This window comes from Lipotes vexillifer, unplaced genomic scaffold, assembly GCF_000442215.2.
Source record: "Lipotes vexillifer unplaced genomic scaffold, Lipotes_vexillifer_v1.1 scaffold937, whole genome shotgun sequence".
NCBI classification, from domain to species: domain Eukaryota; kingdom Metazoa; phylum Chordata; class Mammalia; order Artiodactyla; family Lipotidae; genus Lipotes; species Lipotes vexillifer.
The window spans coordinates 838,277-851,815 of record NW_006795975.1 but is presented as its reverse complement, the minus strand read 5'-3'; the positions used below and the strand labels follow the sequence as shown (position 1 = coordinate 851,815).

At 40.0% G+C, this 13,539-nt stretch overlaps 1 protein-coding gene and 1 pseudogene across 1 annotated transcript in view; one reads left to right on the top strand and one right to left on the bottom strand.

The window, feature by feature from the left end:
* LOC103071535 (ubiquitin-conjugating enzyme E2 E2) overlaps nucleotides 1–13,539 on the bottom strand; it is a 357,534-nt gene that overhangs the window by 228,192 nt on the left and 115,803 nt on the right. The window lies entirely within an intron of this gene.
* Nucleotides 7,660–9,018, top strand: LOC103071255 (elongation factor 1-alpha 1 pseudogene; annotated as a pseudogene).

Sequence of the window (13,539 nt, the reverse complement as noted above, 5' to 3'; positions counted from 1 at the left end):
ACTGAAAAAAAAAAAAAAAAAAAAAAAAAAAAAAAGTGTGTCAAGCGAGAAGATACTGAGATACCTTTTTAAAAGGCGAGGTTGTGTGTTTTATACCATGGTTGGGAATGGCAGCTGAGAACTAGGAAGAGATCACTTCAGAAAGTAAAGTTACTTTTTTTGCACACCCTAGATTGGGACTGGCCAATTTAGACCTCTGATGCTAGAAAACGTCAAACTATAATACTGTCACAATCCTGATCTATAAAACCTGTACTGAATGATTAATGCTATGACTCCTCCTTTTTCTACAACATTACCTTTAAAGGATAAAAAATATCATGCTATATCATTCATGTCTCTCTGTTTACTAACCATATAAAGCAGTGTAAGCAATATACACATACCCTCTACAGCTACATGAAATTTTTTTTAGCTCTCACGTAAATGATCTACGACTTTCTGAATTTTATTGTTAGATATTCTGCCACCTCTTAAAGTTTTTGTTTCACGTGTGAAGCTGCCAGTTCTGAGCAGCAGAAGTAGTCTCTGGACTGTCCTTAGAACCAGGCGAAAGCAGTGAGTCAGAACCCAGGAAGACGGTAAAGAAACAGGACGGAATATACCCAGCGTAGTCAGATGATCAAGGGCTTGAGCTAGACAGCCACCTACAGAGCAAGAGTCACTGTTAACAAAGAAATCTTGGCTGTGAAGTAGACAAATATTGCATGCTTGCTCAAAAATGAATCCCAAGAGCTGCAGAGACTGTGCCTGCGGTTAAGTGCTGTTAGGTAAGTCAAAGAGGGATGTGAGGTTAGAGCCAAGACTTCATCCTCATGTCAGACTGACACTGGCTGTAGACAAATTCTTCACTTTCATATGTTCCCGGAAAGCTCTTCTCCAGAATTTACTTTTGTGGATTATTTCATTTCTTCCTATACCCAAGTATATTCCTCGACTTCACCTCCTCACCTTTGTTTTGAATATCCCCTAAAAGTTTTCCTCTACTCCTCAGCAGTACCCTTTACCCTGTAAAATGTTTGCCTGAGACTCGTCTCCCCTTTTCAGTAAACCTCACACAAACTCCAAGTAGCTTGCGGAACTAGCCCTCCGAGGAAAAACAAACATTAAATCTTTGTTATCAATCAGGACAGGCTAAGTTATGCTGCATAACAAACATCAAAACTTCAGTAATTAACAGAACAAGGGTTTATTTCTCACTGCACATAGAGACAGTGTACCAGAGTGATTCTCCTGGGCTATGACTCCTATGTCAGTAGCTTAGTAAATCCAGGCTGCTTTGAACTTATTACCATGACTGCCATGGCAGGGAAGGAGAGAGTGGAGAGTCTCGAATTAGCAATTAAAGGCTTTCATCTGGCCCAAACCCCATTGGCCAGAAACTGTCTCTCGGTCTTGCTCAACTGCAAGGAGGGGGAAAGCATAATCCTTCCACGGACCAGAAGGAATAGGGAACCAGAATGGATAAATACTAAGTCATCAGCACACCTTGCTTGGGCAATGAAAAGTTGATGTCCTGATACGGACTTCTGAGAAGCAAGATACTGTAACGGTGTTTGTTATCCTAAGTGCTTTTTTTCTCACCTGTTGGCTGATCACTTACTTAATTCCTTCCTCTAAAGGGCCAGCTTTCATTTACTGAGTCCTGAGAATGCCAGTACCCGGGAAAGTGTGTACATGTGTGTGTATATATGTATATACACACACACAAATGAGACTGCAAGCATATCCACAGAAAATATTTAAGTATTTGATTCCTTTTCAATTCCCAATAATACCCATTATAACAGGCAGATTTAGGATTTTTTAATGTTTTAATTGTATATGTGAAATTACATTCCAAAGAGATCTGAGGGGTCTGGGAGCATAGCCTTTCCATTAAAGCCATTAATTCTACATGAGTGCTCTCAATCACCAGGGACGATTTTCAGAAAATAAATATACTGAATGGAGAGAGAACGAAAAAGAACTAGAGACACCAAAGGTTTCTATCTCTGGGGGGTGATATGGCTCTAGCAACACTGCCTGACTCTTGATTCCTAAACATATGTCACCTATACTTAGGTAGAAAGTCCTCCTCTGAAACTGTTGCATCTTCAAAGACAGAAAGAAATCTGTTTCAAGAAGAGACACAAAACTGATGGCAGGACCACCTGGAAAAATATTTATATACTCCCGGAAGGCTTTTGTTGTTCTGTGGGGTTCTGAATTAGCTACTAGCTGTTTTTTACAGAAAGCTCTGTTAAAATGCCCATACGGTATACAATAGTGTAGTTATTCTGCCTTGCTGAATCAACGTCTTAGAGCAAAATATAAACAGTAAGATTTTTTTAACAAGTTTTTGTACCATGGGTCATAAAATTCACGAAGCTCTGCCAATGAAATTAGTGTAGAAACATGTTAATACGTTTGTCGTGATAAAATATTCTATATAACAAACCTCTTTAAAAGAAGGGGTGTGGGGCTTCCCTGGTGGCGCAGTGGTTGAGGGTCCGCCTGCCGATGCAGGGGACACGGGTCCGTGCCCCGGTCCAGGAAGATCCCACATGCCGCAGAGCGGCTGGGCCCGTGAGCCATGGCCGCTGAGCCTGCGCGTCCGGAGCCTGTGCTCCGCAACGGGAGAGGCCACAACAGTGAGAGGCCCGCAAACAGCAAAAAAATAAAAAAATAAAAAAAAATAAGAGAAGGGGTGAAAATGAGTTTTGGATCGCTCCATGGACAGTATCAGTAAGTACCTTTGTAAAAAACTGAATAGTTGACACTTGTATTTTAGGATTTTTTTAAGGACATGAGTCTGTCAGAATCAAATTGATACACTTGTTCTATAACTATAAATTACAAAGTGATTTATTAAATTATATGGTTAAAGACAATGTCTTGCTTACGAGATCACTTTCATTTTGTTTATATCTATCTCTTTTATTTCAAAGTAGCTGTCAGAATATCACAAGGGAACTGAAAACAGGTCTTTAAATGCCTAATCATTTGTCTCTAAGAAAAGCAAAAAAACACATCATATGCTTTAAGTTAACGTGCCACAAACCATCCTGGATCGAGTGCTTGCCTATGTTGGGCACAATACCCTGCCTGTTACACACAGTATCTCATTCAATCCCACTGTAACCCTGTGAGAACTGAGACTCAGATATAGTCAATAAACTGCCCAAGGACACTAAATTTTAGAAGCAAAATCTGAACCCTCGCGCTTGTCCTCTTCCTTTTGCTTTGCTGTTTCTGCGCTTTGGGAGGGGGTGGGAGTGCCAGGGACAAAGGAACTGATGGTGAAGGAGCCCTACCTGATCCCACTCTGCCTTCAGCCTCTTTCAACTATTCAGCATGGTCAGCCTCACATTTCTTTCAGAGCTCATGCTTTGCTGCTTTTCACGGGCTCTGGACAAATTACTACTTTTGTGTCTCTGCTCACGTTTCTTGCACTGTTTCAGGATCGTGGTGTTGCTACAGGTAGTGGCAGAGCACTGGTCCTGCCAGCTCAAGTGTAAGTACTTGCTTTGAGAAACACCATTCTGGCAGGCTTGGGGGGTGTGGACAGACACAGGTAGGCTCGTAACCTGGCCGTGCACCCTGGAGAGATCCCCTCGGTTCCTCGGGCCTAAGTCAGGCATGAGCGGGCTGGTGGTAGCCCACTGTTCAAGTTCCTTCTCTGAGAAAACAAAGCACCATCTAGTCATTCCCTCCTTTTGGAATTAAATGACAAGTAATTTCTAAATAACTTCTCTTGACCTTTGTAACTGTTATCTGTGGACTCTGGAAACTGCTTTAATGGTAGCATATTTGAAATGGACCTTGATCAACAAAATAAACATTTGTAGCTGTTAAAAACTACTATTTAAGAAACAGAACTTTTCATTTTTGCCCTTCTCCGGACACTGCAAAATGACACGCTTTTATCTTTGTGTAATTCTCAGTGAGCACTAAGATGTTTTTGGTTTTCACATAATTAAGCATTTTAATTAATTCAAAAATTATACTTGCCTCTTGAGAACACTTTGAAAATTTGGAATTCCAATGTATGTAGAAGGGGAAATTTTATGAAACACAGATAATGGAATTACATATGAACTAACTCTCTAAACTCTGAACGTGGGAATACAGAGAAGACCTCTGAGCTGCCATGGAGTCAGGCCCTCACTTGGGTCCAGGACTGTCTTCCGGGTTAAGGTTGCTGGTTTCACATGCTTAGGTACCTGGCTTTTCCTCCTGCCAATTACAAGGGGAATCCCCACTTCATTCCGCCGCAGTTATGAATTCCTGGAAAGATCAACCTAGGAGTCTGAAGAGCACTGAAAAGCATCTTTCTTATAGCACAGAGGGATAGTGTTCCCAACTACGGCCCGCTGTCATCCAAAAAAGTTTAACAAGCATGTTTAGTTCACTCTGTTAGGAAAAAGGAGAGAGTCTTAACTCAGTTAAGACTTCTGTTAAAAAAAAATAAAAAGTCTGAGCCCCTCCTCCTCCCTACCTCCCTCTTCCTTATGTGGCAGAGATTAATTGCTTTTCTACTGTGCGCCAGACCTGTACTCAGTGTTGTGGACACAAAGATGAGTAAAAAACATGTTCTTCGTCCTCAAAGAGTCTGCTATGTAACGGTTCAATAAACACATAAGCAAATAATTCAAATACAATATTATTGTTATCGGGTGTGTTCTAGATACTACTAAGGAGCACAGAAGAAAGAATAATGAAGAGTCTTCCTGAGGAAGTGGTCAAGACCAGCTTCAGAATCATGGTGGATTTTCCAGTTAATACTGCATTCTCCAGTGGTGTCGGATAAATGAGGTGTAACTGTATTTGGAAAGATTACTAGCCTGGGATTTACCGTGGTCATTCCTCTGGGATTGTAGTGTGTTAGTCTTTGCTAGAGAAGAAAAATAAAATTAAGAGTTATTTCAGGCTCTAGATGGGTCAATTGGTACATTTTGTTAGGAAGCAACTTGAACTCCTCAGAAGAAATTGAAGATATGGTTGGATATTCTTTATACTATAACCACAGAACCACTTTATATAAAGTCATCTATTTGAGCGTTAGGCAAGGGTAATACAGAGAACCATCTGCATCACTTTATGTAATTTAAAATTTTAGTAATTTTTATACAAACTTTTATTTCATATAGTAGATACTTATTCTGAGGAGAATTCCATGAAAAGGCTCCTTAAGGTGCAATCACTGAAAACTAGGATAAAATAAATTGTGAAAGAATAAACCAAAGAACAGAAAAGTAACCTGATTTTAACTCAGTTAAGAAAATCTCTACTATAACTGAAACAGTGTTCTAATTAGAAGGATAGTGAGAATTGAGTGTTTTACTGGCGTGATTTTTTGTACGCCCGACAACACATTATTAGATTTTTTTTACTGCATATTTGGTTTTTAAAGTATAATAAACACATCATTTTTACAAAAAATATTAAGGTGCTTCATCAATTTTTCCAAGGGCCTCTCCCAGTCCTCTGACAGTCAAGTCACTCGTTAGAACTATTCTGTTGTCATCCTTGTTGGCCTTCTCGTTTATTGGTGGCTTGGAATGTGATCTCAGCAGTTCTTCATCATTTTAATTCATTTCATGAAATCTGAATAATTTCCAGTTTCACTTTATAATCTAACTGAACTTGCCCTGTACTTGTTGAGAAACCAGTCTTTGATAGGATGAGCACACAGACACTGGTATTAAACAGAAATAAAGTTTGTGTTAGGACTAATTTTGTCAGTGGTCACTTCATTAGTATTTTCATTTTGTCATGGCTTTTGTTTCCCTATGTATTTTTTCGTATTTTTTAATTGTAGGAACTGGTATGGTATATTTCTTAACACCTAACAGAACATTTCATTTAATCTCTTTTAATTATTTATATCATTATGTATGGAACTCACTTTATAAAAATGATAATCCTAACACAGAAACCAGCTAGATGGTGAAAAAAGATGATGACGGTGGTGACAGCTGACGTTTGTGAAGCTCCTACTCTGCGCAGGCGCTCTACATGGCAGGATATAGAGTAATCCTTCCCACAACCCAGCAAGGTTAGTGTCAGTCATCCTGACTTCATGGAGGAGGGAACTGAGGAAATTCACACGGGTGGGGAGTGTCGTAACAGTTTAAGACAAGCCATTCTAGTTCTCACGTTTGTGCTCTGCACTACAATGTCTTTCCTTGGTGTAAAGAAGCATCCACTTCAGTTTGAATACCGTTTTTGGTGCACATAATATGAAATTCATAAAAACGTGATCAGCCCACAGCTGTAGGAATACATTTCTAGATTTTTATATATTTTGTCTACTAAGAAACTGGTAAAAATATTTCTTGCTTCTGTTTGTTATTGAGAGAGATTCCGCAAATACATACCCCTGTCTCAGCCGATTCAAGATTCAAAAGGGAAGGAAAGATGTGGAATTAATGAAATTAGCTTTCTCAAACAAACCTCATAAAATATAGTAGTGTTTTAAAAAACTACCTGACCTCATGAAGTAAATCTAATACTAACAGCTTATTATTATAAAAGTGTCTATTTAATGGAACTTGTGATTGCCATTGGAGTTGCAGTTATTTTACAATGTGTATTTTTCTATAACCCACTACTCTAGAATTAGAAGATTCAGCTTTGATATATTCATGAGTTGAAGGAGGAAATACAGATATTTTACTCTTTTATAACTGCAGAATCTGGAATTTGAGATGGTGAATTTTCAGTTGTTTGAAAGTTTTATTTCGCATTCAAAGAGCAGCTTTGATCATGGCCTTTGGTCAAAGATGCTGTTTTTATTGTTTAAAAAAAAAGACTCTTCAACATCAAACAGTAGGGGAGGAAGGAGTCTAAAATTAGCCTGTTAGGTCAGGCACACAGAACTCTGTGGTGCCAGGAATAACGGCACTCCTAGAAAAATGCCTCTTAAGATGAGTAAAACTTCAGAAGTTATTGCTTTATTCCCTTGGTTTTTAAAAAAAACTGTTGTCCTCTAGCATGAATAACCAAACAATGATACATTTCACAGATAGAGCCATAAGGTGTCACTGAGCTTTCAGGCTGAGATCTTATGGTTTCTTACATTCTCTCCTAAGAAAAATAATGGGATTACACTCTTGAAAGCTGTCAGATTCCTGTGAATTATCGGTTCACGTGCATACCATCTTAGTTTTGGTATAACATGTCCCCAGAGACTAGCGCTACAGTTGTTTCTCCAGCACCATGAGCTACCAAACCTGCTGAGGCATTAAGCCTACTTTTGGCATATGCCCTTAGAAATGTGGGAACTTCCATGCTGAAGCCAGCCATCCAGCCATCAGGTCTGGTTTTCTGCTCTGAATGCAGTCTGTCTTGCATTAGAGGCAGGCATTAAGGTCCCTTGTGCTGCCTACTTGGGTAGCAACGTACAGAAGGGAGAAATTCCACTTTCATTGCATCCGGTGATCTTTTTCAAAAGCGTGAGGACTGATCTTTTGCAATTCTAGCCTAGTTAGTGTAATTGCAGCTACAGTCGTATTTATTTCGGCCCCTAATCCCTAAATCAACCTTCTACACTGGGAATTTCAGATTAATTTTAGGTTAACTTTATATCACCGTAAAGAAAATCCTTTCACTTTTTTGCAAGAGGTTTACTGCCACAACAGGTGTCATAAGAAACCACTACAAATCTAAGCCAAAATGGGAAAGAAAAAAACTCCTATCAACATCTTCACTGGACACACAGATTTGGGCAAATCTACCACCACTGGCCATCTGATCTACAAATGTGATGGGACTGACGAAAGAACCATTGAAAATTTTGAGAACCAGGCTGCTGGAGATGGGAAAGGTCTCTTTCAGGTATGCTTGGGTCTTGGATACACTGAGAGCTGAATACGAGTGTAGCATGACCACCGATATCTCCCTGTGGAAATGCAAGAGCAGCAAGTGTGATGTGACCATCACTGATGCCTCAGGACACAGGGACTATCGAAAACATGACAGCAGGCACATCTCAGGCTGACTGTGCTGTTCTGATTGCTGACGCAGGCACTGGTGAACGGGCAGACCTGTGAACATGCTCCTCTGGCTCACACACTGGGTATGAAACAACTAGCTGTTAGTGTTAACAAAATGGATTCCACTGAGCCACCCTGCAGCCAGAAGAGAAACAAGGAAATCATTAAGGAAGTCAGCACCTACATTAAGAAAACAGGCTCCAACCCTGACACAGCAGCATTTGTGCCAAATTCTGACTGGAATGGTGACAACATGCTAGAGCCAACTGCTAACACGCCTTGGTTCAAGGGATGGGAACTCACCGGTAAGGATAGGAATGCCAGTGGAACCACAATCCTTGAAGCTCCAGACTGCATCCTGTCACCAACACATCCAACTGACACGCCCTGTGTCTGCCCCTCCAGGACGTCTACAAAATTGGTGGCAAAGGTGGTACTCTCCCCATGGAGGCTTGTGTTTTCAAATCCAGCGTGGTGGCCACCTTTGCTCCAGCCAACCTTGCAACTGAAACAAAGTCTGCTGAAATGCACCATGAAGCTTTGGGTGAAGCTCTTCCTGGGGACAACGTGGGCTTCAATGTCAAGAACTTGGCTGGCAAAGATGTTCATCCCGGCAACAGCACCATGGCTGTTAAGAGCAAAAGAACCCACCAATGGAAGCAGGTGGCTTCACGGCTCAGGGAATTATCCTGAGCCATGCAGGGCAAATCAGTGCTGGCCATGCATCTGTGCACGACTGTCACACAGCTCACCCCGCTTGCAAGTGTACTGAGCTGAAGTGAAGCCTGATCGCCGTTCAGGGAAGAAGCTGGAAGATGGCCCTAAATCCTGGAAATCTGGTGATGCTGCTATGGTTGACATGGTCCCTGGCACGCCCAAGTGTGCTGACAGCTTCTCTAAATACCCTCCTCTGGGTCATTTTGCTGTCCGTAACATGTGACAAACAGTTGCTGTGGGTGTCATCAAAGCAGTGGACAAGAAGGCAGCTGGAGCTGGCAAGGTCACCGAGTCTGCCCAGAAAGCTCAGAAGGCTAAGTGAACATTACCCCTAATACTTGCTACCCTAGTCTTAATCAGTGGTGGAAGAATGGTCTCAGAGCTGTGTTTCTCTCAACTGGCCATTTAAGTTTAACAGTAAAAGAGTGGTTAATGATTACAGTTCATCATTAAGCTTTCAGAAGGAAAGGAGAGTGTTTTGTGGACCATTTGTTTGTGAATGTGGCGGTTTTAAGTTATTACTTTTTTAAATCAGTACTTTCTAACGGAAACAACCTGACCAAAAACCTGTCATAAAATTTTGAGACCCATTAAAACAAAGTTTAATGAGGAAAACAATCCTCCCAAATCTCTTAGATATTTTATATCTGCTGCCTCTTTAGATACTAATAGCCTCATGTAGGAAGTGAAAAATACAAGCTCTTTCCATTGTGAATTACTCTTTTAGACCTGTGAAAATTTCTCAAAAGCTCTATCAACTCAGTCCCCAGAACGCGTTTCTGCTCTCTTCCATGTTTTGTTTCCCCATCTTTTTTTTTTTTAACCAAAAGCAGGGGTTTTTTTACTTTTAATTTTTAAAATTCTTTGTTGAAGTATAGATGATTCACAGTGTTGTGTTAATTTCTGCTCTACAGCAAAGTGATTCAATTATACCTATATATATATATACGTATATATATACATTCCTTTTCATATTCTTTTCACTATGGTTTATCACAGGATATTGAATATAGTTCCCTGTGCTATACAGTAGGACCTTGTTGTTTATCCATTCTTTACGTAACAGTTTGCGTCTGCTAATCCCAACCTCCCACTCCATCCCTCCCCCAACCCCCCACCCCTGGCAACCACGTCTGTTCTCTATGTCCGTGATTCAGTTTCAGTTTCATAGATAGGTTCATTTGTGTCATATTTTAGATTCTACATATAAGTGATATCATATAGTATTTGTCTTTGTCTGACTTACTTCACTTAGTATGATAATCTCTAGGTCCATCCATGTGGCTGCAAATGGCATTATCTCATTCCTTTTTTATGGCTAGGTAGTATTCCGTTGTATACATGTACCACATCTTCTTTATCCATTCATCTATTGATGGACATTTTGGTTGCTTCCATGTCTTGCCTACTGTGAATGGTGCTGCTATGAACATAGCGGTGCATGTATCTTTTCGAATTATAGTTTTTTCTGGATATATGCCCAGGAATGGGACTGCTGGATCATATGGTAATTCTATTCTCAGTTTTCAAAAAGCAGGGTTTGTTTTGCTTTGCTTTTGCTTTGTTGCAGTGAACCTAATGACCCTGCATCGTTAATTTTTTCTCTTAACCTGTCTACATTCCTTGTACAACTTTTTGTCTTTTCTCAGTTCTATATTACTTTCCTGCCAGGTTTCCTTTCCTGTCTTTGTCCTAAGTTTGTCCCTGTCCTGAATCGCTGTCAAGGCCTTTCCTGTGGCACTCACTCCAGTGAGGCTGTGCTTACCCTGAGGGCAGTGGGCACCTGGCCCTACTGCCCAGCAGCTAATCATCAACACACAAAATGTGGAAATGGATTGGCTATAGACAAGAGTGTTCACTTAGATGATTAAAGAAGCACTGACTAAATTTAAAACAAAGTAAACCCCACACGGGAATCTAGGAACAGAATGCCCTGTTTTTTTATATGTAGCCTTTCTATATAAAGTATTCCAGGAAATAGGATAGAATCAAATTCATGATAGTTAAAAGCTTTCTAAATAAATGGTTACTATATTTTCATAGGAAGGGCGTGAAAGGAAGAATGGATAGGTGTGCTCTGTGATATGGTGAGAAAACAAGGAGCTGTGAGAACGGCATTTTGATATTTAAGGACCGGGGTTGTAAAATGAGGAAATCCTAAGCTCCACCAGTGGTGGAGGTGGAACTACTGGATTCATTTGAATATAGAGAAAAAAGATGTTGCTGAGTTCTGGAAATGGGAAGAAAAAGAGGTGAAGACAACCAAAGAACACCTCCAGTGGAAGATGCCAGGAGGAAGATGCACAGGCAAACAAAAACTTCCTGAGTGTAACTTTCTCATAAAAAGGGAAGAGAGAAGTGAAAGCAGAAAAGAAGAATCAATGTGGCTACTGCTTATAAAATTTTAAGTTTTCAAAAGATGTACTAGTTATTAAATTAGAGTGTGGCTAGCACTTTTTCTGTGATGAAATCTACAACCAGTTATGAACATATTTTTAATGAATGGTGTTTTAAGATGTTAAATACCTATACCCTACTACATACAGTATTATGGATATTTTATATTTGTCATTCAATGTCACTGATTTATTCTCAGATTTTCTCAATTACCCATATTCTCAAAGTAGCAAGTTTTCTGATAAGGCAACTATGTCACTGTTATTGAATTACCTACTTATCCATAAACTAAGAGCTGTTTTCCATTTAACTGGATATGAGAGCATAAGGCCAACAGCAGAAGCGAAGTGTCCCGGAAACACACTGGGGAGAGAAGGCAATTGCTTGTTGCAACTACAGGCAACAAGCCTGTGACTGTGAAACTGATATGGTCGTTCACATAGAACTGGAGGCGAATTGAGAATAACTAGAGGATCAAACTTCTGAATAATAACAGACATGATTTTGAGAGGAATGAGGGAACTTTCTGGCATGGTGATAATGTTCAGAACTTTGATGTGATTGCTGATGACCTGGGTTTATTCCTATCTTAAAAGTCACTGAGCTGTATGATGTATAAATAAAACTTAACGTCTACACATTTTGCTCTATGTAAGTTACATCTTACTTTTTTAAAGGCGGGGGGTGGGGGTGGGGAACTCACCTGAATTCTAATGGGTACTTCAGACTAAGATATTATTTTAGTTTTTATTACTGCTACTGGATATACACTGAGTATCATCTTTGAACTCTTCTTTAAAGGGGTACCCTAGGAAGAAAAACTAGCCAATATATTTCATTTATAACTGTCATGAGCTGAAATTTCCCAACACTAACCTCTGTTTCAGATTCCCACTGTTGCTTCTGCACTATTAGCTGGTGCCAGCAGGGGGTTAACAGCACTCAATTTAACCTTGCTATTATTTCTTTTTTTCCCTAATTTAACTTCCTTACATGGTTTCCCCCATTTTAAAGATCGTGCATGCACCATGGGGTCTGTACACTGAACGACCGTAATGTAGATAAGCACACAATAAAAGCATATTTAAAGATAATGTGGAGCTACAAGACCTTTCTTTTTTTCTGGGAGCAAAGAGGTATTGCTGTGAAATCACTGGAACAGGAGAAAAATTGAGCAAGTCTACTCATGCTGTTATTTTTCTGAGAAGATTACAGACCTGTCTAAAATACGTTATGACTCAGACAGGTATAGATTAATTATAGGTTATATGTCCAGAGAGAGGGGCATCTCTGTGACTGTCCTACCTGCAGCTTGCCACGCACACAGGCTTCTCAGCCGAAGCACTTCCTCTCTCTCCCCAACTTTAAAATTCTAGAACCTGTTGTGCTTGGGGCCAAATCCACTACTGTTCTCCCAATTCCCTCTCCTTCCCCTCTTGCCTGACCTGCCCCCTTTCCTTGTCCCTTCAATCTTATCAATGGTGACCCCTGCTGACTCAAAACACAGTCTCCCAGCAGCAGAATGGGGGAGAACAGGTGAACTGCAGAGGGCGGTGCTGAAACCCCAGATCCGTCCCTTCCCCCCTCCAGAAGCCTGGTGAACTTAAACATTCACCACTCTTACGAATGGTCTCTCTCTTTTCTTTTAACTTTATTTATTTATTTATTTATTTTTACTGACGTATAGTTGATGCACAATATTATATAAGTTGCTGGTATACCATATAGTGATTCACAATTTTTAAAGGTTATGCTCCATTTACAGTTATTATAAAATATTGGTTATATTCCGTGTTGTATATATCCTTGTAGCTTATTTTATATCTAATGATTTGTACCTCTTACTCCCCATTGCTATATTACCCCTTCCCACTTCTCTCTCCCCCTGCTGGTAATCACTGGTTTGTTCTCTGTTCTCTGTAAGTCTGATTCTTTTTTATTGTATTCACTAGCTTGTGGTATTTTTTTAGATCCCACATATAAGTGATATCACACAGTATTTGTCTTTCTGACTCACTTCACTTAGTATGATAATCTCTAGGCCCATCCATGTTGCTGCAAATGGCATCATTTCATTCTTTTTCATGGCTGAGTAGTATTCCATTGTATATATGTACCACATCTTCTTCATCTATTCATCTGTCAGTGGACATTTAGGTTGCTTCCAGGTCTTGGCTATTGTGAACAGTGCTGCAATGAACAAAGGGGTGCATGTAACTTTTTGTATTACAGTTTTGTCAGGGTATATGCCCAAGACTGGTATTGCTGGATCACATGGTAATTCTTCTGAGGAACCTCCATATCGTTTTCCATAGTGGCTGCACCAATTTACATTCCCACCAACAGTGCACAAGGGTTCTTTTTTCTCCACAATCTCACCAACATTTATTTGTGTTCTTTTTGATAACAGTCATTCTGACAGCTGTGAGGTGATATCTCCTTGTGG